Below are 8,614 nucleotides of genomic sequence, written 5' to 3'. Positions count from 1 at the left end.
GGTTCAACTGTAACGTTATGAAGCGTACACTCTTCTGGGCTCAGCTGCACCAACAAGTATATGTTTTCTACATATATTTATATGCTTTGAATTTTTGCTTGTGATTGAAAAGCAAACATAACATTAGGGGTTAATTAATCACTTCATAAACGTTGGTATTTTAACCACCACTGATGGCAGATGGAGTATTCTGACGATGGCTTCGTACTTTTCTAGACCTTGACAGTGTATTTTACTTGGCAGTCTATGGACAGTCACACAAGCCTCCCGGTTTTCATCCAAAAAATTCTTGAACTGTGTTCCCGAAGATGAACAAAGCTTTTACAGGTTGTGGCAACGACATGGGAGGTAAGTGATTATGACAAAATTTACCTTTTGGGGTGGTGAGTAGTCACCTTTTAAGACCGTATATGGATCGTGAATTCAAATCTGGAAGTGGTGCTAATAGCCATCTGATAATTCGTCTGGTTTTCCACGGCATCTTTGTTCTCACCGGGAGCTAGATACGAAATTCCGAGGTGAAGATTGTCCATACCTCAGGTTCATGGGGTGGGCCATATTTTTGTCCAGGCCTGCTTTTAAGGCCTTTGACCTTCATCCTCCATATGCTGTGGAACAGCAGAACAGAAAGAATCCTGACCCAGAGTTCCCCACCGTCAAATACCCCAACCCTGAGGAGGGAGAAGGAGTCTTTGGTACAATACACTGACACACACACAAATGACATTGAAAAAGTGGATTATATATAATATATTTTTTTTTTTTTTTTTTTTTATTTTGGGGGTGGGGTTTGGTTTATGTAATGCCAGATGGAACAGTAACTATTGGTTTGTGTATGTAGACCGTTGTCCTTCGCGCTTGCAGATCATAGAGGGAGCAACTGTTATTCTGGCAAATGACCCTGATTGCCTGACCGACTAGCTATGCAGAGAGAAACAGGAGGAGGTCAGTGTAATTTGGCATTTTGTGTTGATTTTCATTCAGTTTGTCATTTTTCTGAATAGCAATAATTCTTCCTGTAGTGGGCAGTGGAGGGTGGTTCTCTGGGAATGAGTTGGGTGCTTTACTCGGATGGTGGATTTTCCAGTGCTGGAAAGCTGCAGGAAAGGAGAGGGAAAAGCCTCCATTAAGGACGTCCTACATGCTATCTTCAGCACCGTCTCCTCAAAAATCCTCCGTGCCATTTGCTGTAAAAGAGGGCTTCCACTTTGAGGTACCTCTGCTTTTTACCCTACAAAGTGTAATGGTTTCTCTACCCCAGTGGTTCTCAATCTTCCCACCCCCTTTCCAAGAATATTTGAAGGCCCTCCAATATATATTGTTTTTAGCATTCCAATTAAGATTGTTGATATTACTACAGTGTTGAATAATTTTAAAATCTCTATTCTTTGGCTAGAAATTTACTTATTGTAAGCACAAACAAAGTTCACATAAAATGATTTTTAAAAATCCTTATCTAGCCATCAGAAACAACAGGAAGAGTCTTGGAAAAATTATGGAAACACAGAAGTGCAGCTACTCTAAAGACATACTCTTCTTGTGGAAAAAAAAAAGGATTACTCCCTTTTGATGTTCTACTGTCCTGACTCTATGCATCTGTCCTTTTACAGGAAAACTCTAACAGGCTTTAAATGGATGGGAAATAGAGCCAGAGAGCTGATGGACCAGGGGAAGAATGTTCTGTTTGCTTTTGAGGAAGCTATTGGGTACAGTGGCATCCACACTTTTATGTGCAGATGCTGAACATTTATGCATGCATTTGTCGTAAACAAAGTCTGAATTGGTAACCCACTGATCTTGGGTTCAAACCACAGATCCCTACATAAGTAGTTGTCAGTGGGCTGTCCATTTTTATTCATCTCAATATCATAATTGTATTGAAATGTAAAAAAAAAAACAAGTGGTGCAGACTTTATTAAAAGAAAGCTTTAATATTTTTCTTTGGTTTTGCTCTGTTGTTTGTAGGTTACATGGTGTTCTCCTGCAGTTTTGGACAAAGATGGTGTGAGTGCGGCATGCCATTGCTGGCGAGTTTGTCTCTTACCTGGCCTTCTAAAAATATAAAACTCTGTCCCATCAACTCAGATCCATTTATGAGGAGTATGTCACAGAAACTTTGGCATTGACATCTCTAATAATTTATGTTCTGAATCTTCTTGTTAATCATAGTTTTCACATCGTCTTTTTTCAGGTACGGTTACCACTTTCCAAGAATTCCTATTCATCTGTCACAACCAAGGGGGGGCACTATTAAGCAGATGTTTGAGCGTCTTCGGAACTACGATGGGGAGAATTCGTACCCTAAAGAGTGTGGGGGCTTTGCCATCACAGCAGTGAGAGACCTTACGACTGGCTATGACAGCAACCAGCCGGACAACAAGGCCGGGGCGTTTAGCCCGTAATGATTAGAAGTTAGTTGTGATAGTTGATCTTATTTAAAGTTTTCTTATCCTATATCTGCGTGTCCTTTACTATTACTCACAGATTCTGCCCACCAGTAAAACCAGTCAGATGATTACCTTCACCTTTTGCTAACGGGGGCGTGGCTACAATAAGAACCAGTGGAACAGAGCCTAAAATCAAATATTACACAGAGCTCTGTGCTGCACCAGGAAACAGGTTTTGGACAGCTTCATTATTTCACACTATCACTATTGGCTTAATTAAAAAAATAATTATTATTGATATATGTAGAATTATTATTATTATTTATTGCAAACATATCATTGCAGAAGTAATATTACTTTGATTTGTTTATTTTTTATAAATTACATTGCAATATATTATTATTGTTATTATTATTATTATTATTATTATTATAGATTATGATTTTATTTTAATATTATTTTAATTTATAAAAATAGACAAATCAGATAATTATTACTATTGCAGTTTTTTTACATTCAATAATAACAATAATTATAATACATTAAATAAATATAATTATTTAGTAATAATAACATTATTATATAGAATGTATTATTCTTTTGTATCATAATATACTATTAAAATTATAAGTATTATACTATTCTATTCTATAATACTATTCCCTGTGACTATGCAATAACAATATTACATTAATGTGTATATTACTTTAGGTAGAATTCTTAATGTTGTGTGTGGATCTGTGTGTGTGTGTGTGTGCGTAAAATTATTATTATGAAGTAATAGTATGGTGATATATTTCTTTGATTTTTAGTTTTTATAAATACAAATATTTTTATAATAATAATAATATATTACATATAATTCTATATTATTTGATTATTATTATTATTATTATTATTATTATTATTATTATTATTATTGTTATTTTTTATAATGCTTTTACCACTTTTAACTGTATAATAACTGTCATCTGGGTTTATTATAATGATAAACGTATTTCCACCAGTAGCTTTGTATGTGCTGTTATCATCATACAGCATATTTTATTAACTTTATTTATAGAATATGATTAAGTTAATAAAATGAATGAAAGGTAAAAGGTAGGGATGTAACGATTAACCTTGAGCCGGTTGAAAATCGATTCAAATATGTGACGATTCAAATTGGTTGAGATGTTAATTTTTTTTTCATCTTGCCACCTGCTGTCATGTCTGAGGGGAACTTACTGTTTAGATGGTATTTTTTCTTTTCATCTTGCCTCAGTATAATTCTATCTAATTCAAGTTTATTTGTATAGCGCTTTTTACAATACAAATCATTGCAAAGCAATTTTATAGAAAATTAAGTTTCTACAATATTTAGTAGTAGCTTATCAGTGGTGACTGTCAGTTTATGTGCTTTACGGCAGAAATGTTCGGAAAAATCAATTAAAGACGTAAACAAACAGACGATGAACACTATTAACACCAATATATGCAATCAAACCTTATAGCAAAAATGTGGTAGTTCTGTATGTTGTTTTTTCAGGTTTAGCATCATCTGAGGTCCTCTGAGGGGCAAAACAGAGAACGACATAGAGACATAATTAGCGTAGCTGCTGTTTCCAGCCCAAGTAAAATTAATTAGTTTAAACCCAAGCTAAAGAATAATAATGCGCATTTGATCAGTATATAACTGCAGTCCAAAATTATGAGATTCATTATTGAATGCTTGGCCAAAGAGATGTGTTTTAATCTAGATTTAAACAGAGAAGTGTGTGTCTGAACCCCGAACATTTATCAGGAAGGGCTATTCCAGGGTTCGGGAGCCAAATGCGAAAAAGCTCTACCTCCTTTAGTGGACTTTGCTATCCTAGGTAACTACCAAAAGTCCAGCGTTTTGTGACCTTAGGGAGCGTGATGGATTGTAGCGTGGTAGAAGACTAGTTAGGTACGCAGGAGCTAAACCATTAAGGGCCTTATAAGTAAGACCTATAATATATTTGTAACTGATACAGAACTTAATAGGTAGCCAGTGCAAAGACTGTAAGATTGGGGTAATACGATCATATTTTCTTGACCTGGTAAGGACTCTAGTCGCTGCATTTTGGACTACCTGTAGCTTGTTTATTGAAGATGCAGGACAACCACCTAGCAGTGCGCATTACATAGTCCAGTCTAGAGGTCATGAATGCATGAACTAGCTTTTCTGCATCAGGAACAGGTAACATGTTTCGTAGCTTGGCAATGTTTCTAAGATGGAAGAATGCTGTTTTTGTCACATGGGAAAATATGATTTTCAAAAGACAAGTTGCTTTCATATACAACGCCCGATTTTTGACTGTAGAGGAAGTAACAGTACATCCGTCTAGTTGCAAATTGTAATCTACGAGATTCTGTGTAATGTTATTTGGTCCAATAAGTAATATCTTTGTCTTAAATGAATTTAATAGGAGAAAATTATTGGTCATCCAATCTTTTACTTATTTTTTAACACACCTCTGTTCGCATAACAGTGGAAACTAATCAGCATAACAGTGGAAACTAATCCCGTATTTTCTAATAATATTACCAAGGGGCAACATGTATATTGAAAATGACAGAGGACCTAGGACAGATCCTTGTGGCACTCCATATTTTACTGGTGATAAATGAGATGACTCCCCATTTAAATAAACAAAGTGGATAGCGATCGGAGGGGGAGGATCTAAACCATCTTAAAGCCTGCCCTTGGATACCTGTATAGTTTTGTAATCGATCTAGGAGTATGTCGTGATCTATGGTGTCGAACGCAGCACTAAGATCAAGTAAAACTAGCAATGAGATGCAGCCTTGGTCTGACGCAAGAAGGAAGTCATTTGTAATTTTAAAAAGTGCAGTTTCTGTGCTATGGTGGGGCCTGAAACCTGACTGAAATTCTTTATAGAGATCATTTTTTTGGCAGGAAGGAGCACAATTGAACAGACACAACTTTTTCTAAAATTTTAGACATAAATGGAAAGATTTGAAATGGGTCTGTAATTTGCCAGTTCACTTGGATCTAGTTGCTTTATTCTTAATAAAGGAGGCTTAATAACCGCCAACTTGAATGGTTTTGGGACGTGACCTAAAGATAACGACGAGGTAATAATATTGAGAAGTGGTTCTTCTGCTACAGGGAACAACTCTTTAAGTAATTTAGTGGGTACAGGATCTAATAAACTGTATAATGCATATTAAAGTTCATAAGTGTAGTGCTACTTCGTTTACAGCATAAACAAAGGAAACACTTTAAGCGTAGTATATTATTAAAGTTATATTTCAATGTTACAAAGAAATGTACAGCATTTTGTCCAAGCAATAATAAAAAGGACACATTTAATTCATAATTTGTCTTAAATATAATTTTGTTTAAAAAAAAAAATCAAAATAGTGAATCGAATTTGAATCATGAGTGAGTGAATCGTTACATCACTAGTAATAGGTCATCAGTCAGGGTATTCTATGCTGACAGAAAATTTGCATACTCTGCACACTGTACGCTGCAATAATAGTAAAAGCAGTATGTTAGTATGATCATGGCCGCCATAGAAGCCTTAATCATAGTCTTGGCACATAAATGGCTCATAATCTTTTTAAAACATTTTTCTGTCTGTCTTTTCTCTAGTGATCTTAACCAGCTGAAAACTGAACTGGATAACTTGGTTGACGCCATCGTGGAACACTTCTACCAACCAGAGAAAAACAACTTGACTCCTCGACCAGAGTGAGAGAAACTATCACTCAGGTTTACAAAGATTTTGTCTCATTCAGTTATTAGTCTTAACATACAGTACCACACATACCCACTCTTATTAAAACGTACATATTCTGGGTCTCAATCTAAAGAGGTTTACCCTCCACTTTCTTACTTTTAATGCAGGATATTTAGATCAAAGTTGGTGCCACATGAACATACCTATTGCCTTTTTCATTTTTGCACTTTTACATTTTTTCATCTTTCAGTTTTGTAATCTACAATATTATCGGATGAGAGATTATTTTATTCATTTGCCTTTTTTGACCTACAGTAGTGAACTATGAATGTAATAATTTTACAAAGAAGGTGTGCTTGAATTAATATAAAGCAGATATATTAGTTGAGTTGATTCACCGAAATGATTCCAAATTGCTAGAGCAGAGGACAATATCTAGTTACGGTTTAATTCAGCCAACCAAATAACCTCAGAAATCAAAAAGCCTGCTCATTTTATACCAGCAATGCTCAAATGCAGAATAGAGACCTAACAGCCTTACTGTGGAAAAAACTATAATTATATCTACATTTAAGTTTTCCACGTTTACATTATTCCATTGTGTCTTTGTTCAGTCATCTATGTTCAGTGACATGTAACTGTTTGATTACATGTAATTTGTCTGTAAATGTTTATTTACATTTTGAATATCAAACTTAACCAGTTTGATCATTTATTCAGAACTTTTAGTTGTGAGGTTGACTGGGAACATATTTGGAAGGTTTTACATTTGAACAGAAAACAAAAGTATTCCTTGAATAGATTAGAGTTTGTGACCAACCAGATTTCTTGTGTTAAAGCAGCTTGTTTTTTATACATTGCATTTTGGCAAATAGTTGTTGCACTGTGATTTAACAGAGCATATGCCTTACTACAAACTCCAAAGTGGACTATGTCATCTAATGTAAGGCTGACTAGCCAAACCACTAGATACATTAAAATGCCTGTTGACTTCTTTTTCATGGAAAGTGATTTGATATGTTTCAGTTGCTCTTCAGTTTAATACTTTTCTCAAAATGCTGTTTTCCTCCTCTATTTGGAATCAATAAATAGCAAGTGGTAACAACAATATGGTCTTTTGTCTGTGTGGGAGTGTGCGATTAAAAATGTAGAAATAAAATGGATCTTGTATAACAAATGAAACCCATTTTATTCCTTGATTGAAGATGTTAAATCAACATTCACTGTCTATTTTTAAAAGTCTCAAACTCATGGGTTCATTAAATTGTACTTTCCTGAGGTCTGACTATGAAAGCAGGAAATTGCATGTATTATCTTTTTAAGGCCAGTAGAGGGTATAGTTGATCCTAAAACGTTTATTTTATTTTTTAGCATATGTTACATTCATGTTTTTGATTTATCTTTATTTGTTGCCTTTATTGTTATTTATTTGCATTACTTAATTTTTGTATTGCTTTTTTTTTTCATTTATGGAAAGAACTACAATGTAAAGAAAGTTACACTAGAATTTAAAGAACTACAATGTAAAGAAAGTTCCCCAAAAATATAAATTCGGTCAAAAATTTTGCTCCTCCAATGTTAGGGGTCCCTGTTCACTTTTATTAATATGGAATAAAAGTGCATGTTGACTGTCAGTCATCAATTCTATCATTTCCTTTCGAGTTCTTCAGAAGAAAGAATTCGGGAAACAGCATGATGATGAGTAATAATGAGAGTTTTTCTCTCCATTCTTCTTCTTCTTTTTTTTAACTATCTCTTTAAAAGCTTTCAAAAATTAAACGCTAATAAACTGAGCAGCTTTACTATGCACTGTGGATTTCAAAGCACAGACGGACTGAAAAAGATTTGTTTTTTATTTATTTCCTGTTATTGCTTGCAAGTACTACTCCTCTCTCCGCTCTCTCTCTCTCTCTCTCTCTCTCTCTCTCTCTCTCTCTCTCTCTCCCCGTGATCTGCTCGGTGCTCACCATCAGAAGTTTCATTCAAACGTCAGTTCAGAAGAAGACTTCCTCAATCACACCCGCAGCGAGCACAACTCACACTGCTCCGTATACTACTTGTCGGTTATTGCGTATATATAGAGAGCGACAGATACTTTGATGAATCGACTATTTTGTAGAAAGGGCAACCTGAAAAATCAGTTCCCAATGGGACATAATAGCCTGTATTGTCAAAAATCTAACGGGACCGTTATTCAAACACTTCCTCAAGGCGGTGCATTGTAAGTAAAGGTAAGTGAAAGTTACAACTTGACTTCTATGTTAGTTTTTTGTTGTTGTTTGTATATAGAATACATACTTAAAAGTAACCTATTATAAAGCAAATTATGGCGATGAGGCAACCATATGACCTTGTCACATGTCCTTAAAATCTTAATATTTGGTGTTTTGAGAGTAGCTGATATGACTCCATGACCTGACTTATATTTTTGTTGTGACATATTGCCTTATTGCCATCAGAGAAACTTTATGTTGACCTCTCTCTAAATAGCAGTTGTGTCTCATTAGACATGCT

At 34.9% G+C, this 8,614-nt stretch overlaps 1 pseudogene; it reads left to right on the top strand.

Annotated features, from left to right (window-relative positions):
- The first annotated feature begins 544 nt into the window (after positions 1-544).
- On the top strand, positions 545-7,208 carry LOC122136036 (annotated as a pseudogene).
- Positions 7,209-8,614: the final 1,406 nt, after the last annotated feature.

Source organism: Cyprinus carpio, chromosome B1 (genome assembly GCF_018340385.1).
Source record: "Cyprinus carpio isolate SPL01 chromosome B1, ASM1834038v1, whole genome shotgun sequence".
Lineage (NCBI taxonomy): Eukaryota > Metazoa > Chordata > Actinopteri > Cypriniformes > Cyprinidae > Cyprinus > Cyprinus carpio.
The sequence above is the reverse complement of the archived record's forward strand: the minus strand, read 5'-3'. Positions and strand labels throughout refer to the sequence as shown.